We start from the raw sequence: 27,108 nt of genomic DNA on the forward strand, positions 1-27,108 counted from the left end.
CTCCAGAGAAAACCAACAAAACTAATATTTCTATACCATTTAATATATTGCACCTATTCAAATTTCCTCCGTTATCCTCCAAATGTCTTCTACAGATTTTTTTCTTAAATCCAGGATTTAAGTTTTATGCATTGCATTTGGTTGTTACTATGTCTTTAGTCATTATTAGTCTTGAACATTACCTACATTTTTCTTTAAATAAAATTTACTCTTTTTTTTAAAAAAAAATTTCAGTCAGATGCTTATAGAGTGTTCTGCATTTTGAATTTGTCTGATTGTTTCTTCCCAATCAGAATCAGGTGAAACATTTTTAGCAAAATCCAGTGTGTAATGAATGCTGTGTATTTCTTACTGTGTCATAGCAGGAGGCTCAAAATACATGGACCACCAGATCTCTTCATTTAAAAGGCACCTTTCTATTTTGCAAATAACAATCTATAAGGTGGTTTATTTGAGACCATGTAAATATCCTTTTTCCAGTCAACTTTAACCCCTAACTGTTTTAGCATCTATGGATTATGCTTTCTTGAAATAGTTATTTTGTTGTGGGTTGTAAAATGGTTATTTTATAAATTCTTTATTTCTTCTAGAATTATTAGCTGGTATTATTTTGTGCAGGAGAGCTTCTCCTTTATATATATATATATATATTTTCTCTATCATTCTGGATTTATTTTTGATATATCATGACATAACTTTTTATATATCATATTATAATGTTTTTGATATATAATATTGTTCTTTTTGATATATCATATATTTGGTTTTTTGATATAGCATGATATTATATCTCATTACCATGTGGTAGACTTCTAATTGATGTTAGCTTTTCCTCTAATCTCTGTCTCTCTCCCATCCTCCCTCTCCCTTTTGTCTACTCTCAATACCTTGATAGTCATCTTGTATATCACAACCATTCTACTTTTCTTTAAATACTGCCTTTCACATTTTATACATGCCACAGATGCTCATATTCATCTGTGTTCCTAACTGCTTGTAAATTATGTGCAAATTTCTTAGCCCTATATTTAAGCCCTTTCACAATGCAGCTTTTACCACAACCCTCTCTAGTCTTTTTAAGACCAGATACTTCTCTGATATGAGGGAACGTTAGAGTAGATTCTGTCTAGTCCTCCCATATCATTGGTGGAAAAAGTGAGGCACAGAGAATGAAGTTATTTTCCAAGGTCATTCAGTGTATTTGTAGTAGAGTCCAGATGAGAATGCTAGAGTTCAATGTCCTACATTACACGCCTCCTCTCCTAAGCAAACCCTCTGCTGCTGCTAGAAGCTTCATGTCCATCCCTAGCCTAATGTTATTCCCTTGGGCCTAACTTCCTCCTCCTTGTTTTACTTCCTGTTTTCCTGGATTCTTTGAAGTCTTGGCCTTCTCTCTTGTCCAGGTCAGGTTCTATCTTCCCAGACCTCCTGTAATCATGATGGTCTGTGACACTTACTTGGCCATCAGCCCCACAACCTGGCAGCATTACATGAATTTTGGTCCTTCTTTACTCTTTTATTATTATTTTTCAGGTGAGCAGTAATGCAAGCTCATTTTAAACAACTAAAACAATACAAAAAAACGGCAAGTAAACTGTGAACATCTTTCTATCTTAACCTTCAGGTAACCACTGATAATAAACTAGACAAATTAACTCTATACACTTTCTCTACACATATTTAAATATCCCCAGCTACATTCCCAATGTCTAGGATAGTGCCTGGTTCCTGTCAGTGAGTGAATATATGTGAGTGCAAAAACATTCATGTTTACCTCCATATATAGTCATTGTTTTAAAGAATGATCCCATAATAACACACGATGTTCTGTGATTTGCTTTCTTTTTCTATTTACCTTTTTAATGAATAAATATCAATAACTAGACTGTAAGCCCCACGAGGGCAGTCCCAGCCACTGTTTCAGGCTTCTTGTTTTCCCAGGATGTGGCACAAATCGATGTCCTCATACATTATTACTGAGGGTGACTACAGCTTTATGTGCTTGATGAATCTCTTCCTCAACTCTGAAGAAGCCTTAAGGTTTACAAAGACTCCTGTTCCTCTAAAGAGGAATTATTAATCAGCTCACCAAGGATTTCATGGCCAATTTCAGTGTGTAATAGTGAAAACAATGTAAACTAGAAAAGAAAGTATAAGTGAGGAGAATAATATAGCAGACAAGCAGGACCCTAGAAGGTGGCAACCAACTTTGCCACCTTGAAAGGCAGAATTCTCTATACTGGAGCTGCCATCTTGAATGTGGACTTTTGTGGGAAGTATTAGGCAGACCACATAAATACAGCCTTAACTCCAAGCATTACTGATTTCAAAAAATGCTTCTAGACATTTGGGAAAACTAGAAGCAGCAACAGAATCATTTCAAAAGTCTCCTGAAAAGACAAACTCCATACAATAAGGAGTGAGAAAGAGTGACCATCGTCTGGAATTCTCTCTCCTTCATCACTTTCCTTTGTTCTCTGAAGCGTATATCAAGACTTCATAAAAGCAGTCAAGGCTGTGCTGAATCTTTCACTATCAGTCCCAAGTGGATATTGTAAGCATCAGAAAAATTTTCCATTTACACAGGCAGGGAGGTATTTTCAGTAATTTAAATCTTTTCTAATTACTAACCAATTCCCTCTTTCCAGCCTCCCAATTTAGCACATAGAATGCTGCTCCCTGCAGAAAACAACTCTCCAGCAAGGTGTGAGTTTCCATGGTTAGTTGCCAGAGCTTCAGATGTGAACAGAGCTGCAAAGCCACAATCCATTCAGTAGATAAAAACATCAAGAAATAAAGTTCCACTGCATTCGTTCAGTTCCTAGCACAAAGTGAATGCTCAGTAAATAATAGGAAGGAGGGGAAAAGCGAACCAGGAGAACAGAAAAGAAAAGGAGAGAGGGAATAAACGGGGAAGAAATCAAGGCAATTGACTTTCAAACTGTTTGTGACCAAGAATTTAACTGTGGAAGGAGATCACGAATAAAGATAATACTAGTTACTGAATACTGAACAAGAGGGTATTGTGTTAGGCTTGTTATTGCTAATCCTCCCAAGAACTTTGCTGAGGTCAACTTTAAGATGGGAAAACTGAGGCAAAGAAAGATTAGATGCTTCGAAAGTAGCCGAGCTAACATAAGAGATATGGTCTGTGTGGTGCACACACTGTGTCCTTTCTCCCCTACTTAATCTTCCCTCTTCTCTTATAATACCTGCTGTCTCCAGCCTTAGGTCTGCAGGTAACGCTCCTATCTCTGACAGTCATCAATGTTGCTATGTGCTTCCAAATCTACTTCTGCTCCCCACGCATACACATTCCCTTCCCCATAATATCACATGCCTTCTAACAGCAGCCTCAGCTCCTGCTAGTGCCGGTCATCACAATGGGCCACTTTGCTTTTCCATCTCAGTAAACAGCCCCCTCCAGGCATACTGTAGTCTTGGTGTCTAGAGGCTGTTTCCCTGTTTCTTTAGAGCGAGCTTGGTCAGTGCAGGGACCAGCTTTCCTCAACAGCTCTGCCACTTTGGGTATTAGAGAGCACAACAATCCCCCACAGCATTTTAACGTCAAACCCTTTTAATATTCCTGTGGCCAAGTTCAGTGCCTTCTCACCCAGCTCCTTCCTTGAACTATGCTTCAGCCTATATTGGGGCCAGTTCTGTGAGAGGCTGGCTGCAGGTTCTGATCAGCGGTGGGCTCTGCCACATCTTGTGAGAGCAAGAGGCATTAAGTCAGTAAGCACAAGGGCAGCAGTCATCCAGAAGGGGAAGAAGCACTGGAGGCTGCCTGAAACAGAGGACCTGGAACTCTCAAACTCCATTCACTGCACTAACAGTTGCCAGCAACAGAATAAAATATTTTTGACTAGCCCTTGCTGTTCTTGGCACGAGGAGTTCCATGAAACCCAGACATATAATTCTGCATTCTTTAAATCATTATCCTCTATCTTTTCCCTTTCCAAGTTTGCATTGCATGTGGTTTCCTGTTGCATTGTTTTCTCTTTTGTCAAACTCCTACCACCTGGAAAAGTTGCCATGTACACTGCACTGTACACCGTACACCATACACTGCACACTGCACTGTAAAGGTGTGGTCCCTTGATTCTCATTTTTTTTCCTCTCTATTATACCCTCACCCTTTCCTCCCATTCTCCCCTGCAGGGTCTCACCTCTGTGATCCTCTTCTGATCTGTCTCTCTGCATCTGTGACTAGATTCCCTTCACTTCTTCCTTCCTTACCTTTCCTCTGCGGCTGGGCTGTGTCTATTTCCTCCTCCTGCAGCTGGTCTCACTTGCTTTTTCTTACCACCTCCCTCTGAGTGATCTGCCTCTACTTTCCTGCTGCATCCTCTCTTCTCTTCTCTGGTTGATTTATCCTGCTTTATTGGGAAGACAGCCTATGACTGGCTGTTTACCACCTAATTTCTGGAATTGTGTTATCCTTTTGAAGTCCAAACTGATGTGCTGTGAAAGTCTCATAATTAGACTTATAAAAATAAATCTTTCTCATTCCACCATCAATACAACTAAAACACTGGGTTAGCTGTCAAATACAGGCAAGCCAGAGGAGCTTGCTCCTGAAAACTAAAATAGCAAAATTATCTGTGCTAGCATTTGGAAATGCTATCTTAGGCTGTGTTGCTTATACATAATGCTCTGTGACTCTAAGTCAAGGACAAGCCTCAAGTTAGGGTTTTTCCATGTAGGGCTTCTGGAGAAACTCCTTAGGATTTATAGGTCTCTGGAGCTTCTTCAAAATCCACTTGTTCCTGTCTACTATAGAGACCTGCTACATATCAAAGAACCAACTGAATGTTCAACCCCCTTCTTAACACCATCATTATAAACTGAATGTTCTAAATTCTATATTTGCTCCTGAACTGACCCTTAGTCCTTGCCTAGAACCAGTCAGTCAACAATAGCTCAACTTTGGGCTTTTGGGTATGTATGTAGCTCAAGGTTTATATCATCTGCATTGTAACCTCCATTTCTTACCCATCCTTTGCCAATATTTTCTTCCCTCTTAAAAGTATGAAATAAGTACTGAAATGTTTCAATTTTTGTATGGCCCTAAGATACAAAATACGGGTTGAAGAAGCGCTAAGGGGAAAATTCACATTTGGAGATGTGAAAACCATGAATATTATATTAGAGGACAGATGCATGCATGCCATCCATTTGCAGAGAATGCATCATTGCTAAATATTGCTTCTCTTCAAAGTTATGCATAATGAGAAAGTCAGGTATACCAGGAAAAAGTATGGATTTTTGGATGAATAGGAGACTAAGCAAATAACTATGCATAAAAAGCATAAATCACTCACCAACAAATTGTATAATCTACAATGTGTTTTCCAGGATAAAGTGTGTGAAGGTATCTGTTGTATGAATACAAATTCACCCCTCTTTTCTTTTTTTTTCAGGCTTGTGAGTGTTTGACAATGTAAATTATTCTTCCTGAGCACAAGTCCACCTGAGGATTAGTGAATGGGTGTGATTTTCAACCAAAAAAACTTGTATTTAGCCGCCTTCTTTCTCACACCTATAAGTTCCTGGCTAATGTTGATATTTATCAAATGCTGTGTGCAATAAAAACAAGTATTTCCCTAAAGAAAGTAAATTGTGCTGCAATTGTTTATGTGTATGTGTATGTATACATGTATATATGCTGTGTATAAAAATATAAATAATTTTGGTAATTATTGATGAGTAGATAATACCTTAGCACATTTATGTTCCTAAAGGAAGAAAAATCCAGGGATAGGTATATTTTCAAGAAGGCTTGGTAGATTTGGCTCTGGCTTCTGTCATCATTTAGCTTTGGAATTTTGTACTTTAGTTCCTTTGTTTATTAAATAAACAACAAACAAACAAATATTGTGCAAGAGGAACTCTGATATGCCATTCGGAGTTATGATTCTGTGATTCTATCTTGTGGTTTTAAAATACCTACATACTGTAAGACGTTTGATTCTGCAAAGAGCTATGAACCTATTCTGCCTTTTCTCATGCAAAAGTCATTCTTTTGTTTACTCCTTTATTCTAGAAACATTTATTTGTGATTTACTATGTTTATTTATGATTTACAATAGGTTCTGTGCCATGTCCCATGGATTCAAAGATTATTTAGATAGCCTCTGTTCTTGAGGAGCTCAGTATATATAAGATGATCTCCTACTTTATAGAATTTTTTCTCAAAGACCTAACTGTAGAAAGTCAAGCTTTCTATGCAAATAACTCAATATGTACCCATAATTCCAAGTCCTGACGCTAATTGGTATTGTATTTTGGAGAAGTGGTTTATCTTCTGTGTTAAATCTCTGAGGTAGTGTAATAGAAGGGAAAGAGTGTGGGTTTTGTCCAGCAGACTCAGGATTGGAATTTTGACTCTGTACATATATTAAGGGATGATAGGAATATCTACTTCAAAATGGTTGCAGAGTTATATTGAGAACTGAATAAGGTGATGCAGATGAAAACCCACTCAATGAATGGTAGCTTTTGCTTTTACTATGGGAAATTGAACAATACTTCTGCTTTGTTTAAGCACCCTTTTCAAATCAGTAAACCAATAAATTCATTTTTTCTGGACTAAATTCTTTGAAGACTCTTTTCTTAGTATAATCTATGGCTGTAACCTCTATGCAAGAGTCTGTATTAGGTTGAACCACACAAAATTGACAATATTCTACTTGACCTACAAAAATGGCAATTTCATATCGTTCAGCCTAATAACATTATTAATACCACTAAAAGAAAATTTTAATTTCTACTTTTTAATGTAAATAGCATATACAATTTCAATTTTTTTCTAGAAGAGTATTTCCTCACTAAAAAGTATGTTTAGTGTGTAAAATTCACGACATTTGCTGTTTTGATTAAGAAAAATAATGTTAAAATAAATCTTCCTGGTTCTTTTTCCCAAAATAGTTTTAGGAAGTTTAAATTTGAGTTAAATGTTGTGAAAATCTTAGCCTCAGGAAATGTGAAAAGGGACATTAAAGCCTTATGTATTGTTGGCTATCAGGGAAAAGAGTAAATCTTTGACTATTCTAAAAGAACAACATTAAAGTTGTCAGCTAATGAGTTGAAAGTTGTTCTGCGATATATTACTGAGCAAAAGATTAGAGGAAACTACTATAACAGAGAAAGAGAAAGAGAGCCCTATTTTTTCCCCTGCTGTATATGTGGCAGAGACTGAGGACTGGGAGTGTGTAGAAGTGTGAGAGAAAAATGTGGGAGAAGTGTTTAAAGTGTTCCAAGGAAACTAAAATGAAGACAAGAATATGTATGCTGGGGTTCAGGTTTTCAAAACAAGCTAGCTTCTACCTAGAACTTGTCATCAACACCCTTTACTAGTAGCTTTTGAACTTCCATCTGTCTACTGAGCTGGAAACACTCTTCTTCGTAGCCACATGTCATGCTGCCACCCTTGCCTTGGGAAGCTCAATTCAAATCCTACTTCTCCTATGAAATTCTCCCCAGTTACAGGGCATTTTCTAGAAGAACTGTTATTTCCTCTATCCTTAACACTAAAGCAAAATACTTCTATGTCTTCCAGCTCTCCCATCCCAAGTGTTTTATAGATGGTTTGTGGTTGTGTTTCACAGTAATAGATGGGCTAAGAAATATATTTGTCCATCTGATATGGCCTCAAGACTATCTAGTCCACATTTATTGAACACCTACAATGTGCCAAGGGCTGTGTCATGTCATGTACTGAAATCAATAAAAATAAGACTTGGGTTTGGCATGAAGAAGATCACAGCCTTATGTAGCCATCTTTGAGATGTATAAATGAATAATCCTATGAAGCACTTATGATGTTTCTGAAATTATTTCCTCATAAGGTTTACTGGGGATCCTATAATCCCACCATTTGAGATTCACTGTTTTGGTCTTAAACTTAGTAGATATACTGTGAAAATCTCGATATAGTTAGTTGAAATAATGCTTTGCCTGGTTCCTAACATTCAACCTCAGTGTGAACTCCTTCATCTGATTTCTTTCATTGAAGGACAGACAAGAAAGAGCATGAGGACACTAGACCCCTAGGTACCATAGAGTGTGAGGAGGGACCAGAATTGTGGGAAATGTACTTGAGGTCAGCTTTTATCTGGCAGGAGTTGCACAATGTTACAGAGGTGAGGAGATGGGATGATGACCAGAAGGCCAATGCCCATTCCTCTTAGAGTTGAAGCTCATTCTTGGAGCCTTGAGCACTGGGACTGTTGGTGGCACTGTCGAAGAAGGCAGGACCACTTGCTTTGTGTCAGGCACCATGATGGGTGCTCTATACCCTTTGGCACATTTAACTCCCATAACAATCCTTTGAAGCAGGAGTCATTGGCTCCATTTTATAAATAAGAAGACTCAGTTTGGGGAAGCTAAGTACTTGTCCAAAGTTTGCACATCTAGTTGATAGTAAAACAGGGTTCAAGCCTCTTGCTGGTTCCAAAGCCATACTTTTTCATCTTCTTAACCTTTGAGAAATAAAGGAATCTAGTTACCCTCAAAAGGCAGGTACTACTTCAAGGGAAATACTTTTGAATGCAAGTCCATTTGAGGACCAGCCTTGTGCCGTATCAGATGAAGACAATTTGAAAGTGAGAACAAATTTCATTTCCAACATTTTCAAGAGCAGAAACAAAGATTGTTTATAGGATCCTCTGAGATTTGATAAAAAATTCCATCCTTTGCAGGAATGCTTTCTCCCAAGCCCTCTAAATGCCTGCAGATGGTCAGCTGGCTCCTGCTTGAGTAACTACAATGCAGTGACACAAGGCCTTTTCACTCTACCCACAGTGCTTAGCACAGTGAACAGACACATTAAGTCCTCAGTAACATCAGAAAATGGAGACTGAGTAAGGTTGAGTGACTTGTTCAAGATCAGTTAGGCGATACATGGTTTAGTATTTGAAACTAAACCTGTTACGAACTCTTGCTTTTAGATGATGCCTCTTTTGGTTCTAATGGCATTTTCTAGGGCAACACAAATAAGTCTACCTTCATTTCTGCAGAATGGTCTTGCAAGTGCTTTATCAACAAAAACTACAGCAGCAGCAGCAACAACAACAAAAATAACAGCCAACATTTATCAAATCCTTCCAGGTGCGAAATGTTACACTAAACACCACATGTATTATCAATTTCTCCTCATAACAGCCCTATACGTAGACACAGTCATCATTTTATTGATAAGAAAACTGAGGCACAGAGAAGTTAAATAAATTGCCGAAATTCACAATTACAAACAACAGAGTCAGGATTCAGACTCACTTTTTTTTCTTCATGTGCACTTTTATTTTTACATTGTAGAGAAAGTAACGACTTCTAAAAAGAGTATGTAAATGAGTATAATATAAGCCCATCAGACCAAAAAATATTAGAACGTATTTAAAAGAATCAGGATTTCTATAAAACAATAAACACCTAGATCATACATTCTTTTGGACCAAATGGCAAGTGCATATACATACAAGGCAAGTACTGGCATATCAGAGGTATCAAAAACACCTTCTTTGATGCAATCGCTTAGGAATTGTAAAAAATAAGTATCATTCAGCATCTGGATGCTAATAATAAAAGCGATAAAGGCTAAATACACAGGGCCGTCACTCTACTCCCTTTCCGGTTTCCTATTTTTAGGAATTCAAGTTTATTCAAAAGGTTTATATATAATCCCAAAACTGCTATTTCTCTTCTTCTATAATTTCAGAATGATAGCTTTACACAACTTTAAAGCTTGAGCTTCTTCTGAATTCCCAAAGTGTTTCTGTGCTCCTTTACAAATGGGCCACATCTTCAAGGGTCAGCTTTACCTGTGTAAGGTCTGCAAGACCATTCTCTCTCAGATACGAGGAACACTGAGGAATACTTCATTCATTCCATAGAGGCCCTTAATTATGTGGAAACTGAATGCGCTCTCCTAGGATTCTCTAAAATACTTTCTGTTCAATCTGTTACAGATGGGCCAATGGCCCAAGAAGTATAACCTTTCATTTTCATAATTTCATAAGCATTGGCAATCACTTCTTTGTGGACATTTTCCCCCTTGCTCTAGATCTTGATCAATTCCTTTATCTGAGTTCAGATCCTTCAGAGGGACACCAGCAATGTTCACTCCACTCCACACAGCAACACTTGAGTCCCCATGCTCTCCAAAGATCCACCCATGGCAGCTTCCAGAGTGGATTCCAAGCATTTGCACAGTCAAGAAATGGAAATGGGCAGTGTCCAGATTACAGCCATTTCCAATAATATGGGTTTTGAAAAATGTACTCAATTTCTAAGCTACATAAATTAAGATATCCACTGGACTGGAAACTATCAATTTGCAGCAGAACTATATTGAGTAATATTACACATCATTAATTTAACGATGGCCACATTTAGACTGACTAAATTAAAGTGTTTCACCTTTTTCCTGGCATGCACCTGATGTGATAATCACTAGGTTGGAGTTTGCAGAGATGAGATAATCTTTGCTGGAAGCACTATCTGGCAGTTTTAGGAAAAGACTGCCATGTTTAAGATCCATTGTCTCACACCCTTCAATTCACCATTATCAACAGCTACAAAGGCAACTTCATCCCTCAAGTCTTTTAATAACATGGTGATTGCACGGGCCATGCTAACTGATCCAGTTCTTATAATGGAGACCTTACTGTGGTGAATAACCTCCTCTGAAGCAAAATTCTCAATAAATTCACTCTGGATAGTTACCATCACGTAACCAGAGGTGGGAAGGTTGGTTAAGGGCCAGCTGACCCTGTGATGTGTGTTCTCTGTTGGTAACACAGATTTATCCTGGGGCCAAGAAAATTTACTCCCATAGTGCCTACGCTCCAGCTGGACCACAGAACTCCTGCAGCCCACCTTGGGGATACACACACAAGAAGTGGATGGAGCAGAGAATGGAAGAAAGTGGCGGGCAAGCTGCAGGTTGAGCTTGCTGGGGCAAGCCGAAAGAAGCTGTTTGAATGTTCAGTGCCTTTCACTTTACTTCAGCTATTGCAGTTACCAAGCAAGGCCATGCTTAGCTCCCTGCACACGGGCCTCATGGGGGCCTCTGGAAAGTGCTTCTGATGTCTGCTGAGATTAAAGCAGTAAAAAGTCTTCTTCTTTAGCTCTGTGTGAATCCTGGAGAATACAAACAAGTATTCTCTTCAATATCTGACATGGATAAGAGGCCAACCCAGATCTCTGGAATTACTCATTTCCTGTTTTTAGTAGGTATGCCAAGTCGGACCCACTCTGGCTCCTGAGCCTATAGCTTAAGCATCACTGTGTCTAATTCCCTCTCTTTCTCTCTCCTTCTTTGGGACATTTCACTTTCCCCTTCACCCTCTAATATGTCATGTCCAGGAACCTTAATCCTAGGATGTGGCTTCTTGATATCTTTATAAAAATGGAGCAACTAGAGTGGAACATATAGCTTAGATAGAGTCTAACCAGTGTGGAGACAGAAGGATGTCTCCTTCCCACATTCCAGGACTACATTTCCGTAAATAGGCTCCAGCCTATTAGCCTATTGGCAGCATCATCAGATGGCTACCTAAAACCACAAGATCTTCTTTTAAGGAGCTGTTGCCATATGTCTCCATTCTAAACTGGTACAATTAATTTTGGAACCTGTATTTTCCCAGACTGTCTGTCTTAGCAGAGAATTTTGTATGCCTGGTAAATGTAAGTAGTTAATAAGTATTTATAGGATTTGTGTCAATATTTTGCTACCTTATGGCTACTTACTAGCTTAATGCCTCTGAACCTCAGTTTTTTTCCACTGGAAAATGGGAAAATAGTATATTCCCTGGTAGTGCTATAGGAGGTTCATATGAGATAATGCATGCAGTGTAAGGTGATGTTATTATCACAGAGAATCTAGGTTTGAATTCCACACTAGAAAGGTAATTATAACTACTAAACCCATAATCACAGAAACCACAGCCTACAGGTCCTATAACTATCCCAAACATAAGATTATATGCCCAGATTTCAATCAGAAAACATTTTACAATTCCTTTCCCCCAAAGGATGTTCAACGTTTGCTTTCATTGCCCTCTAGTGGTTGCTATACAAAAGATATAACTACATTTTGTTTGTTTCTCATTTTGATTTTTGAGATGTCAGACACAATATCTTATAAATATTCTTCAAGTTTGGTTAGGTTACACACATTCCCGTCAGCTGGAAACCTTTAAATAATCAGCCTATAGGGACAGTACCTAACATTGTGTCCTGCGCAATATAGGTGTATACTGCCCATGCATTGTTGGCCATGCATTTATTTTACTAGATCTTTACTCAGAATCTACTGACTTAAAATAGTAATCTAGCTTCATTCATTCATTATATATTTATAAGATATATTGTATGTCAGGTAAACAAGACAAGCATTGTCCTGGCTTACAATGTAGTAAGGAAAATGGAGTACTAAACATGTCTTTAAAAATTAACATGGTAAGTGCTGTCATAGGAAGTGTATGGGATATATGAAGCACATTAAGAGGGGTACCTAACTTGGAGGTGTTTCTGTGTGTTTTCGGAAGGTGAAGCGGGAATGGCAAGAGAAGGCATTTAGAGAATATAACAATCTAAGATTTGAAGGATGAATAGAATAGAAGAGTTATTCAGAAGAAGGTGGGGTGGGGAAAGTTTTCAGGAGAGGATACAATGTCAGATATAGTTACATGACAGAGAAAAGACTGACTTTTAGAGATATGGCTGGACAAGTTAAGAGAAGCTATATCGAGGAATTGAGACTTTATTTGGATGGTTAAGTTATAACCAATGGACTCTGAAAAAAGTATGAATGTATGCCTTTAATTTTAATTTCTGGTTTTAAAACTTTTATTATTTAAAGGGAAGTCTTAGGCTGGGTGAGGTGGTTCACACCTGTGATCCCAGTGCTTTGAGAGGCTGAGGTGGGAGGACTGCTTGAGGCCAAGAGTTGAAGACCAGCCTGGGCAACAAGGTGAGACCCTGTATCTTAAAAATATTTTAAAAATTAGCTGTGCATGGTGATGCATGTTCATAGTCCTAGCTATTTGGGAAGCTGAGGTGAGAGGATTGCGTGAGCCCAGGAGCTCAAAGGTTTAATGAGCTCTGATTGTGCTACTGCACAATCTAGCAGCAGCGAGACCCTGTCTCTAATTAAAAAATACATAAATAAAATAAAGGGAAGTCTTTATTCATAACTAACATATGTTTAGTCATAACTAATCATAAATTAATTGTTCAAAAACCCTTCAATGCATCCTTTTTATCACACAAAGTTCTCTCAAACACATACATTCCTAGCATATTGGAGCTGGAAGGGCCTTTAAAGATACTGAGTCTCCGTCTTTTCACTTTACAGAGGAGTGAGAAGATCAGGAGTTTGTTCAGGTTGCCCTGAGTAACTGAATTGTTGCTCCTGGGAGCTATTTGCTTTTCCTAGCCTAGCCCAGTGCTTAAACTCCTCATCCCGTTTATTCAGAGGCCAAATAGTCTCCTGCATCTGGTGTCTTGTTGGTCTGGGCTGTTGATAATTCTTGAGCACTCCTGCTTTTCAAAACTTCTGCATTGGACTTCATGTTCTTCCTTTGTGGCCTGATGAAAAAATCGTTTATCTTAGACTTGCAATGAGGATCTGGGAAGGTCTTTCCATTACCAAGGAAAACATGAATCCTCCTCAGAATACCTGGTGAGGTTTTGCCTTTTCTATGGAACTCCCTTGCCTCACTGTACTTTTCTTATAGTATAATTCAGGGTGGACCTGCTTATTACTTCTGTTAGACTACAAGCATCCCAAGGACATGACACATGGCTTAGTCATCACTACATTCCACATAGCAAGGTGACATAAACACAGAAGCCCCTATCAAGTTTGTTGTAGACAGGGATGAGAGGATACATGAATAAATAGAGGAATGGAGTGGAATATTTTATTTCCTGACAGGAGGTTTAAATCTATGTTAGTAAGGGTATGAAAGATATATATATTTTTTCCTTCAGGGAAAGATGATGAGCCACCCAAGGTGAAAAGAGAATCTCTGACAAGTAAGCAAAAATTAAGGTTGCACTCTTTGTCATAAGAAATGACTATGAATATGAACGCTAAAAGACATTAGAGAAGAAAAGTCAGGAAAAGGGGAAAGATAAATTTGGGTAGCATAAGAGACTGCCCAAAGGACTTTAAAACCAGAGATACCTGACGTTCACTTTTAAGTTTTTACATGTTTATGCAAATCCACTGCCATCTTTTTGAGGCATAAGTCCCATCTGCTACACACAAAGGAGATGCTAAGGAACACTTGCTTGCCTTTATGTTAGAAACAGAAACAGTGTGATTTTTTCTGATGTTCTCAATTACAGAGTCTACTGACTCAGGTCTATATGTGCCTAATGATGATCATGAGCCCCATCAACAAAGGGAGTTCCCGCTCAGCATGGAGGCAGACCCTCCGCCAAATGAAAGAAAAATGTAGGCCAGGTGCGGTGGCTCATACCTGTAATCCCAGCACTTTGGGAGGCTGAGGCAGGTGGATCACCTGAGGTCAGGAGTTCGAGACCAGCCTGGCCAACATGGTGAAACCCCATCTCTACTGAAAATACAAAAACTAGCTGGGCATTGTGGTACATGCCTGTAACCCCAGCTAACTGGGAGGCTGAGGCAGGAGAATTGCTTGGACCTGGGAGGCTGAGGTTGCAGTGATCCAAGATCATGCCACTACACTCCAGCCTGGGAGACAGGGCAAGACTCTATCTCAAAAAAAAAAAAAAAAAAAGAAAGAAAAAGAAAAGAAAAATATAGTCTTCATTCTTCTTAATTCTATCATAAATCTGAGAGTAGAATAATAAAAGTACATGAAAAACTACCCATAGCTTAATATAGTTTATGTTACACACAAAACCTGAGAGATACAGGCAATAAATGTTCCTGGAATATGTTTTACAGCAACATTGGTCCATCAGGAAAGTTTCCCTCCAGGAAAGATTCTGAACATAGAGAAATAACAAGAAATCAAATTATAAGGAAGATTAACTATTGACCTTTTCCTGACCCCTCTATTTCTCTCCTTCAAGCAGGAGAATTATAGGTCAGTCCAACGTTGAAGAAGGAGTAACATTTCTCATTTTGAGCTTTCTCAAGAAATCTTGGCTATCAGAGCTCCCAGCTGATTCCTAGTGGTTTCTTATGTTTAAATACAGGACCCTCACAATAATAATAATAATAATAAACAAAGCCACAAATGTTACTTTCAGGTTTGAATTCCACTTGAGTTATATTTTCAAAAGCTATCATTATGATAACCAGTTTTAATACTGTGATCAAATACAATCACTAGTATGAAAACTGGGCAAAAGGCCACATTCCACTAGTGTCTCCAGTTCAATGCAAAATCTTTTACTGCCATCTTGTGGATTTTTAGGAAATAATCCCAGTCACTACGTGTTATTTATTGTCTTACGGGAACAACAGGTTCATAGGCCAGTTTATGAAAATAACTGAAAAAAAGTATAAGAAAAGAGCAGCTAAATAGTCAGGTTTCCATCTAACATTATCACTTTGTATTCTCTACTAAGCATCTCTGAGGCTTGGTTTCTTCATAAAAAGTTGTCATTATAATAATACCATCCCCTGCCTGTCTCAAGGTTGCCATAAGAATAAAAATTTTAAATTGCTCCATAAATCAAAAGTACTATTCAGAAACAACCAATTATTATCACTGCTATCAGCCACATTATTAGAATGACGATACTTACGCATTTCATATGTAACAAGGTAAACTATGGTTCAGGCTGAAAAGTCCAGACCTTGGTACCTGCTTTCAGAGTGATTTGTCTCATCTTTTATGGCTTTCAGGGCAAGAGAATGGATGTTTCAAATGAAAATATTCCCTGGAGATAGTTGTTCCTGGGGCAGAAAATACTGTGGGCCTGACAACTGAGGAAGGGAATATTTTCTTTTTTACTGATTCACTGATGAGCAAGTGAGCCCTGACATTTGAAAAGCACAGCAAATATGTAGTATAGGAACAGCTTTTTCCAGTGAAAAATGCTACCCCTGGGATCCTATCTACTGATCCATATTTAGTTATTCTCTGGTAAGTTATTCATCCAGGATTTCTCTCTTCCAACCAACCAACACTTAAACTGGAAAACAAGGCAATAGGTTGGCTCATAGATGTCACAGACAACTTAAAAAAGAATCTTCTGAGAAATTCAGGGAACAAATTTAGAACAAAATCTCCAAAAGCTTTCCTTTCCCCTTAGCGAAGACTTCAAGTTCTTTCATGCTCTAATTTATTCATCACCTATGAACACCTGTGTGTGCCTAGCACTGGGTTAGGTTCTGGGATGCAATGATGATGCAGACATAACGCTTATCCTTACTGACCTCCATACTAGCTAGAAAGTTCACATCTCATGACTCATGATATCTGCTGCTTCAAGCTCTGCAGTTGTTCAGAACCTGAGCAGAAGTTAGGAGGCAGAGAAAGGGCCAGTGCTTCCCTTGGGAATTTGAAAGAGAGAAGCAGCTCATGTATGAGCAATGTGCTGTTAGAGGACACTCATCGACTCTCCACTTATGTCAGCTGTTGAGAGCAGTCACTGCATGTGGTGGAGTGAATGGTGTCAGAAGTGGTGATGGTGATGATGAAGAAGATGAGATGATACTTGGAATTAAGAAACTTATTATGGATTTTTTTGAGATGGATGGATTTTAAATAATGTCAGCGTGAGAAGAATAAGTCAAAGTAGTTGTTTCTTTTTATCAATCTGCCATGCATTACGACCATGTTCATATCTTATGTCTCCACTAAGCTGTCAGCCCCTGAAGGTGAGAACAATGTCTGATTTACCTCTCTATTTCCTATAAACACTAGAATAATATTTGACAGTCATGTTTTCATTACTGAACACTTATAAAGTACCAGATACTTTTCAAAACTCTTCGAATACAGCAATAAACAAAATAAATCAATAAGAGATATTCAATAAATCAAATAATTAACAAATAAGAGTCACAGCCATACAGCCAAAGTGTTTTCCACTTCTTCCACTTAATATACATGCATATGAATTGCTAAATAAATCACCAATTTCCTTCTCTCTACTGAATCATTTCCATCAACATATAAACACTGTTACAAAAAACAAACTCTACCCTCTAGTTCCCATTCTATTGCATTCCTCTCTAGAGCAAACTCAAAGGAGATAACTCTTCTCCTTGTCATTAAAAGAGGGAATTTGGATGGAAAGGCAGCAGGAACTTGTCGAAAGATAATAAGTGGAGGAGTAACATGATCAAAGTTGATAGAATCTATGGAGTTGGTGTGAAAGATGAAAAAAATACTGACTTTGAAGCTGGGCAGACCTAGAGTCCAGTCCTTTTACTACAGTCTGGTCTTAACCAAATTATTTAACCTCTCAGAATCTCAGAACTTTGACCTGCAAGATAATAGTAATCAAACCATTTGAAGTTCTTACTAGGTAGGAAGCACACAATATGTCTCTCATCCTTTCTCTTCAATTCTTCTCCTTTTATTCTCTCAGGCCTAGGCTCCTCCCACTAGAGGCTTCTCTCTGAAATAATTTCTTTTGTTTAAGAAGCACTTATGATCCTTAAGATACTAGACCTAAAACATTCCTCAAATAGAGCTCAGTGAGCCAAATAATCCCCGATGGTCATTTATCATTTATCTACCCAGTGTTCAGATATGCTTCTTATTTGGGGACAATTCAAGACAGGAAGGAGGCACAGCCTTACCCCCATTAGAGAAGCTGGAGGGGGCAGCTATTCCCTTTTCCCACCCCTCAGCAGCTACAACAGGGCAAGTCAAGCAGATGTTCCAGTTGGGAATTTAGCAACCCCACACTAACGTGTAAGGTGCATGGAGAAACAGATTTTTTCATGGCAGTGTGGTTTGGCTATAAGTGGCCAGTGGTGACAGCCCAGCACCCTTAGTAGGAGGATTTCCTCCTTGGCCTCTGAGCCTGGTTCCTCAGGCTTCCTGAAGAGCTTGTAGACTATCTGTTATTTCTCCAATAAATTCTTTTTTTTTTCATATAAGTTACCTGGAACTGATGTCTGTTGTCTGGAGTCAAGAACTCCAGGAGGTAAATTCACCAATCAAGCTCCCATCAGGTATATTCCTAGAGTAGTTAGCATTAGAGGTAAGGGAGCTTGTCATGAAAGAAGGAAGCCTATACCTAGAGTCAAACAGGCTTTGAGTTAGAAAACTGTTGAACCCTTCAGTTTCTTCTTGAATAAAACAGCAGCATGATCACTTTCCTATCTATCCTGAAGGTACCCTATGAGGATCAAATGAGATAATCACAGTGAGGTATTTTATACATATATATGGTAATGCAAATCTAAGGGTTATTAGAGATTAGCTAATAAAATAGGTTATTCTGAGGCCCAAACAAATTGGACTAAAAATCAGTCCACTTTTTGACTCAAAAGAGATTTCAGGAGGGATGATCAAGTCGATGATCACTCCTTCTTTAAAACTTGAGATCTCTTTGCACGATTTCCCCTTTATCTGTGATCAGCTGTTATACCACAGTTTAGATGTTTACATAGAGAAGACACTGGAACAGGTGTTAATCTATCCTTTGAAACTTGTATAGGAAGTCCTTGCTACCTAAATTTTTTGGAAGAAGAGAATATGTCATAAACATATTTTAAATGATCATCAAGTATTTAGCATTTAATATGTAATAGAATAGTTAATTAACATTTTTCTGATCTATAGGAATTCCTTTTAGTCAATTAGGAAATGATCTGTCTGAATTGGAAATATATTCCATTGGCCAGAAATCTAAAAGCTTTAATGTATTCTGAATCTTCAGGACAGAAGGGATTAATTGGCCAGAGCGAGAGATGAATAAAACTGAGAGGGGTCCTAGGATTTCCAACTGCCTTCAGAGAAGTGGGCAAAGATGAGTCATTCATTCATTCATTCATTCGTTCATTAAACATTTGCTCAGTAGCTCCGTTCTAAGTTAATCAACAAGGGAGCAGAGATGAATAAAACACAGTTTCATCCTCAAGGGAAGCTTCAAAGGATCTGAACGTTGCTTCTAAGTACCTCAATCTTACAGCCTTCGTATACAATGGCTTCCTGTGGTGACTCATATGTCTCCTTTTAAATGCTCTTTTTTTTTAGGCATTTATGCTTTTTTCATTAACTAGACTTTCAGTATGGACTGCCTCAGACATAAGTAAACTGCCAAATTCAATTCTCTTGTGAAGGCCTGCATCGCAGAAAGAGCATAGCTTTGAAATCAGAAGCAACAGTGTTCCAAATACCACCATCATTACTGATTATCTGTGTGATCTTGGACAAATTATTTAATTTCTCTGAGCCTTCAATCCAACAAGGTTGTTGGGACAATTCAGTGAAATCACAGCGCAGTATCCAGCAAAATGCTTTGTGCTGAGCATATATTCAATAAAGGTTAGGCATTTTATCTCCAATTCTCTACTGGTTTTGCTTTCTAGGGGCCCTCTTTGTTGGGAAGTTTCCCCTCCAGAATCCTTCTTACTTCCCCAGGCTGAGCTAAGGATGGTCTCTTCTTTACGCCCATGTGGTCCCTGGAACTTACCGTTAGCATTTCCATGTTATATTAGAAATAATCTATTTATTTGTCTGTCTCCCTTCATAAGGCTACATGTTCACTGAGGACACAATGATTTTTTTCATGTTGCATCCTTAGTGTCTAGTAGCTTTTGGTACTTTGTGAATGTCTCTGAGCTCTGCAAACAAGATTTTAAGGTGAAAATTTACTTCTGTCAAATAAAATACTTGCAAGAGGTTTTCTGGAGATTATGACAGAATTTTCAAAAAATATGTTTCACTTGATAGTAATTTATATCCAAAGACTAAAAAAGTTATTTTGTTAAATAATGTTAAAAAACACTTTATCAGCATTTAAAAAATTTGCTGCAGGACTTCTCAGATCTTTCATTGAATTATGAACCTTTTTTATGAAGCATTTCACACTTCTGCTATTATACACAGTTTTGGAAGTACCACTGTGAGAAAAGCTGGTGTTTTACTGGTGCACTGAGTTAAGTTTCAGACTTTTGAAAGCTGCTTACAGTTAAATCCTTTGAGTAGTGATATTGTGAGTTAGGTGTTACAAGTCTGATGTTAAGTACATGGTTCCCAATGTACTATTTTCACTGCACCTTGCTAAGCTGTGACATATAGTATGTTTATGACACATTGAATAAGCAAGACTTAAGGAATATAACTGGAAAGCAGCAATGTTAATTTTGTTTCCCTACACAGTTTACTGAGTGCCCACAGATTTTATTGTTTTTCTTTTTGTTGTTGTTGTTTTTGTTTTTTATATATACACATATATATACACACATATATATACACATATATATACACATATATACATATATACACACATATATACACATATATATACATATATATATACACACACACACATATATATATATATATATTTTTTTTTTTTTGAGATGGAGTTTCACTCTTGTTGCCCAGGCTGGAATGCAATGGCATGATCTTGGCTCACTGCAACCTCCGACTCCCAGGTTCAAGCGATTCTCCTGCCTCAGCATCCTGAGTAGCTGGGATTATAGGCATGCACCACCACGTCCGGCTAATTTTGTATTTTTAGTAGAGATGGGGTTTCTCTATGTTGGTCAGGCTGATCTCAAACTCCCCACCTCAGGTGATCTGCCCACCTCGGCCTCCCAGAGTGCTGAGATTACAGGTGTGAGCCACCGTGCCCGGCCTAATTACTGCTTTTCTTTAACATATATTATACAGCCGGATTCTATGTCAGACAATGGGGATGCTGTTTAACTGACGCTTGGGGCAATTCATGAGTTCTCTGGTCCCTTTTAGATAATGAAGGGTTTTTCCTTGTCTACTCCAAGTTCCTTTATGAGGAAATTGAGTGAACAAGATGGAGGCAGGAGGGAGCTCAGCACAGAGGGGACAGGGCTGCTGCTCCATCCCCACTCAGTGATAAGGCTCTTCCTTTTGGTACAACAGTGAAACACACTTGTGTGTGGTTTGTTAGTAAATAACTGCTGTCCTGAGCTCTCCTGAGTGACCCACAACTCTGGCTCCCTAGAAGTCCCCACTGCCCTGCTGTCTGGCATCTGTGGCACTACGGCCATTCATCGTGTGGACTGGTGCCAGGGTTATGCCAAGTTGTGAAAATTTTGAATAGCATCCCTGACCATAGGTAAAGAAAAATCCAGAGTGGCTGAGGCATCAGTGAGAGTAGGGGAAGTATTGTGGATGGGGCAGGCTGTCCAGGCAGGCAGGGGCCAGACTCTGCAAAACTCTGTGGGCTGTGTTAACAATTTTAGGCTTTAAGAACAGCAGGACACCATTGAAAGGCTTTAAAGAGAGCAGGAAAAGGATATGATTATATACGCTTTTTGTCCAGTTTGCTCTTTCCAAAGGCTGGAAGTCTGTATGTGATGGGTGATGTTTATATGCACTAGGCAATCATGAGGAATAAAGAACTCTGCCCATAGTCAGGCCCTGCTGAATACCCACACTCTGGTGGCTGGGCCAGGTACAGCCTAGATAGTGGGGCTCTGAAGCCAAGGCTGAGCAAGAGTAACTCCCCTGGAGCCTCTTCACAGGCCACATCTGTTTTCATTTGAGGTGGTCTTGTGATCGGGTGAGCAGTGAGTTCTGAGTTGTGCAGGAAGAAAGATCCAGTAAGGTAGGGAGAAGTCTAAATGGGCTCTACAATTAAGAGAGGCAAAAGCCAGAAATGACTGAAGAGTCAATGTGTCTAGATGCAGTGGGTTAGAGACAGAGAGCAAATGCCTGGAACAAGCATGCTGGTTTGGAGAGGCAACTTCCACATGGTTTCTGGACCAGAACTCTAAATTTAACTGGTCAGATTTAGGGCAATAAGCTTTTACCTCCTCAAAAACAGCATCAACTCCACTTAGTTGGATTTCACTTCAAAGTTTAACAGTATGTCCTGGCTGATACAGTACCTTGAAATTTCTGAAACCTTACTGATACTTGTTCCTGAAGGGAGAGTAGTGGTTTTGCTGGAGTTTGGGTGACTCCAAGTTTTGAAGATGAGAGAAGAGAAGCTGAAGGTGTGGCTTAGGTGAAAGGTTTCATAAGATTTCTGATTTAAGCTGTTTCACTTTTGGGTACAAGGTGAAATAATAGCACTGAGATGTGGAGATGAGACTTGTCCCTAACACTTCATAGGCCCCAGATCCTCTTTAGTATTTCAGAGCGTGCTTGTTTCAGGAACACACAGAGGGAGAGAGAGTTTCTTAGGCAGAAAACATCAGTACTGAAAACTAGGAAAGCAAGGTTCCTCCATGGGACCGGGAGCCAGAGCCAGAGAGGAAGGGCACGGCAGGTATGGCATGGTGACTGGAAGGGATGAGGTCTGTCGGCTCATACGAGGACCACTTCAGGAAATCGAGGAAATAATTTCGGACATCTTTACTGGGGATGGCAGTGGGGAGGGGGAAGCAACAACACCAGAAGAGATTTAGAAATGTTATTTGAGGTAACAATATAAGGTGACCTTATCAGTACCCCAAGATGGAGAATAGTCTGTATAGTGCTCATATTCTGTTTAATTAACTTGAAAGTAGAGTCCTGGCAAATCAAGTCCTTCCCCTCTGCACGTTTCTAAACATGAAGATAACCTGAAAATTTTTGAAATACCCATGTGAGCTGTGACTCATTTTTACTCTTTCTAAATCAACAATGCAATTTAAATTCTAATTTGGAAATCCAGTAACCTATTACACCTTCACTTCGACAGCTGCAGCATTTCACTTCTGGCAACACATATTCCCAATCACGTATCTTGAGACACACTTTGTTAAATACTTAAAGTCCATATCAAGAATGAGCTTTGGAGTTAGCAAGTCAGCTGGGGTGATCATTTTTGGATGCCTGAGGAATGAATAAACTAAAATTGCTTGGAGAGACAGGAAATAATCTCTTTCTAGGGGTATTGCTTCTCTGTGCTCTGTTTCACATTTTTTCCTAACAAATCACTGAAACAAATAATAAGAGAAGCATTTCTAGCTTTCCTTCTGCAGAAAGAATGCCTGAGGAGGCGACTGCACTAGTTAATGTGACTGCATGCTGAATGCCCTAAATTCTCCTCCATGAATACATCAAGAATATGGTTCAATTACTGAATTCCATTCTGCAACAAATCCCTGAGGAATAGAATACATAAAAGAGAAATTAGAAAAGATCACTTATAATACATGTATAGGATGTAGCCCAAGGTGGCAATTTCTTTGTCTTTGAGCATCTTAAATACTTTAATTTTGGAATTCTGGTGGGGATAAGGGGTAGGCCTGGAAAAAAATCCCTATAATGGAGCTTCAGGACCCTCCATCTTCAAGTTGCTAAGTAATGTGTTTTGACAATGCATGAACACTAGATGGCACCCATAACCTTAAAACATAGTAAAACGTTACTTCCCTTTTCTGTATAGGCAAGAATGTAGGAATCAGTCAACTATGGGAATTATAAAAATTAGCTGGGCAGAGTGGCAGGCGCCTGTAATCTCAGCTACTCGGGAGGTTGAAGCAGGAGAATCACTTGAACCCAGAAGGCAGAGGTTGCAGTGAGCCGAGATCACGCCACTGCGCTCCAGTCTGTGCAACACAGCCAGACTCCGTCACAAATAATAATAACAAATCTACTCGAGCATTTCCCACTACTGGTGTCCTGTAAGTTACTCCTTATGTAAGGGTTTGGTGGTCAAAATGTTTTTGAAAACCACAGACTTCATCTGCTCTAGGAGATTTCCAATGGACACAGGTAAACATGTTTTTTAGAAGTTCTTCATTGAAGAAGCCTGTACAAATGAACCTATTACAGTAGCAACCTATTACAGTCCTGCTGTTTCAGTGTTCTATGAAACACACTTTGGGAAATGCCAATCTAGTCCAATCCCTGTCCCAAAGAAGGAACAGCCCAAACTATCCAAAAGAGGCCTTCCTTATACATGGGTATCTGAACCTTTTTAAAAAACAACAGATACAGTCTTAAAGCAGAGTTGATAGTAATAGCAACACTTATTGAATATGTATACTATGACATGCTGCATTTTAAGTGTTACTGTCTCTTCTCTTTCTTCAGTGTGTGTGTATATATATGTGTATGTATATGTGTTTATATACATATACATACACATACAATACCTGGCACATAGTAAGCCATTAATAACTAAATTACCTAGGAATATTCTATAGTCTGTGTGTGAGAGTAGGAATGGACATTCTGCCCCTCATTAGAAAGGTAATTGTCTATTATGCAAGTGTCTTACATATGAAGAACAATTGAGACCAAAGACATATCCCCCAGATCCCTTCCCTGGGGATTCTACTTCCTTTCTCTGAAACTACTACATTATTGTTAACATGACTTATTTGCAAATTAATTTTACATGACCTATTAATATGTATTGAATTTTATTTAGCTTTTTTTTTTTTTTTTGACAGAGTCTCACTCTGTTGCCCAGGCTGGAGTGCAGTGGTGTGATCTTGGCTCACTGAAGCCTCTGCCTCCTGGGTTCAACCGATTCTCCTGACTCAGCCTCCCAAGTAGCTGGGACTACAGGTGCACACCACGATGCCTGGCTAATTTTTGTATTTTTAGTAAAGACAGGGTTTCACCATGTTGGCCTGGCTGGTCTCAAACTCCTGACCTCAGGTGATCTGCCCGCCTCAGCCTCCCAAAGTGCTGGGATTATAGGCATGAGCCACTGTGCCCAGCTAGCTCTTGATTGTTATTTAGAGTTTTTGCTCTGTATTTTCCAGGAAGGTTGCTTGCCTCTGTATGTCCAGTGCAAGTTATAGATGAAAATATTTTATCTTCCATATTCCATTATTAGTAATTCTTCTGTGCCATTTTGCTTTCCACATTGTAATGTTTGAGCTTCTCAAGACTGTTCTTTTCTCTCAATGTTGAGCAATTAAATTCCAATACTGAACCTTGAAGCTAGCCATTTCCTTTTTTCTTTATTTATTTATTTTTATTATTATACTTTAAGTTCTAGGGTACGTGTGCACAACATGCAGGTTTGTTACATATGTATACATGTGCCATATTGGTGTGCTGCACCCATTAACTGGTCATTTACATTAGGTATATCCCCTAATGCTATCCCTCCCCCCTTGCCCCACCATACGACAGGCCCTGGTGTGTGATGTTCGCCATCCTGTGTCCAAGTGCTCTCATTGTTCAATTCCCACCTATGAGTGAGAACATGTGGTGTTTGGTTTTCTGTCCTTGCGATAGTTTGCTGAGAATGATGCTTTCCAGCAGCTAGCCATTTTCTAGCTAGCTATAGGTGAAATACATTTTGATATACTAAGGAGAAATGTTCCCTCTTCTTTCTCAACTGAAAAAAGCAGATAATATTTTCCTCATCATATGTATTTGCAAATGTTATACATAAAAACGGATATGCTGTGTGAACTTCAAAGATTGTTGTTATATTCTGTGAATTATAATATCTAAGATGACTATAATTCTGATTGGTTGCCTTATTTACTGTGTGGTCCTGGTAATAATATTTAAATGGATAAATCTATTTTTGAAGCAGAAATACTTGCGAGTTTTCTTTGTCAAACCATAGAGTATTACTAGATTACCTTTTTTCTCTCACATGTATGGAGGTTAAAATAAATAAAGTCTATGGCTTGGTGGATTTTTTATTTAAACAGAGTTAGAGAGTCTAATGCCATCTCTGTAGCTCAATTTCTTTATCCTTAAAATGAACATAACAAGGCATAGTTTTGTTGGAAGACTAAATTATTTATGATAGTGACTGACTCAAAAGTACCATGTAAGTATTAGTTCTTTATTGCTTTATGTGTTCCCGAATGTGATGTGCACACAGTGCGGTGTGCACCAAGAAGATGTGCCATAGAGACTGTTGACAATATTTTGAAAAGAAACTGTGCTGAGAGGCGAAAGAACACTGACTTGAGTTCAGCTTTATAGTCAGTAGCTGTGGAGACGTAGACAGATCATTTAGCCTCTCCAAATCTCTTTTCTTCTGATCTGGAAAATGGGAGTAATAATAATAACCTATCCTGCCACTTAGAATGCCTTAGAGGATCTCTAGAATTAATGCATGTGACAGTGCTTTGTGTCTGGGAACATTTAATGACGATATGAATGCTGATTGTAATGAAATGACAAAGTGGTCCGCAAGTATACAGAATGTAAGCCAGGATGATGAAGATACGTTAGTATGCTTTAGGTAGAATTTTAGAACCAATCTTTCAGGCTATAGTGACTTCTTAATGTGCCACCATATTTATTCAACACTTTTTCTTTCGATAAACACTTCTTTTTTGGGAGACTGCTATGTGCCAGGCATTGTGCTAAATATTGAGGATATAAAATTATACAAGATAGAGAATTTGCTTTCGGAGACCTTACCACCTAGTACAGAAAGACAGACATGTAAACGTATATGGACAATAAGGTTTGATAGCTGCCAGTTATATCTTATATATCATGAAATTATACAAGATAGAGAATTTGCTTTCGGAGACCTTACCACCTAGTACAGAAAGACAGACATGTAAACGTATATGGACAATAAGGTTTGATAGCTGCCAGTTATATCTTATATATCATGAAAGTATTGAAGAAGTAGGTAAGGGAAGTAGTTTAAGGAATGATGCTCAGCTCTTGGATGGCAGAACAAGGTCCTGGTGTGGGACCATACACTGTATCTCCCATACTCAACATCCTTCCAGAGAACTGCACCTGATGAGTAGGCAGAGGCCTTCATATGTGAGAAGACCACAGTGACACATACGACAAGGCTATTCATGCAAACTTCTGGATACCTTACTAAAGTCAACTGACTGTATGATGTTATTCAGGTAAACTGTGTGTGTGTGTGTATGTCAGAGAGAGAGAGAGAGAGAGAGAGAGAGAGAGATTTTCCCATTTTTTGAAGGGTTGGAATGGTGGCTAACAAATATAAGGTCAATTATAAGATTCTATTTATAAATCACAGCCATAAAATGAAAACAAATTTTTCTAAATGCACAATGAAAACCACAAACTAAGTGCTTTGTTT

The 27,108-nt window shown here is 38.6% G+C and overlaps 1 protein-coding gene and 1 pseudogene across 19 annotated transcripts in view; both read right to left on the minus strand.

Annotated features, from left to right (window-relative positions):
• DLG2 (discs large MAGUK scaffold protein 2) overlaps positions 1 to 27,108 on the minus strand; it is a 2,166,992-nt gene that overhangs the window by 348,513 nt on the left and 1,791,371 nt on the right. The gene's annotated exons all lie outside the window — the stretch shown is intronic.
• LOC103786697 (L-lactate dehydrogenase A-like 6B) lies at positions 9,411 to 10,783 on the minus strand (annotated as a pseudogene).

This window comes from Pan paniscus, chromosome 9, assembly GCF_029289425.2.
Source record: "Pan paniscus chromosome 9, NHGRI_mPanPan1-v2.0_pri, whole genome shotgun sequence".
NCBI lineage: Eukaryota > Metazoa > Chordata > Mammalia > Primates > Hominidae > Pan > Pan paniscus.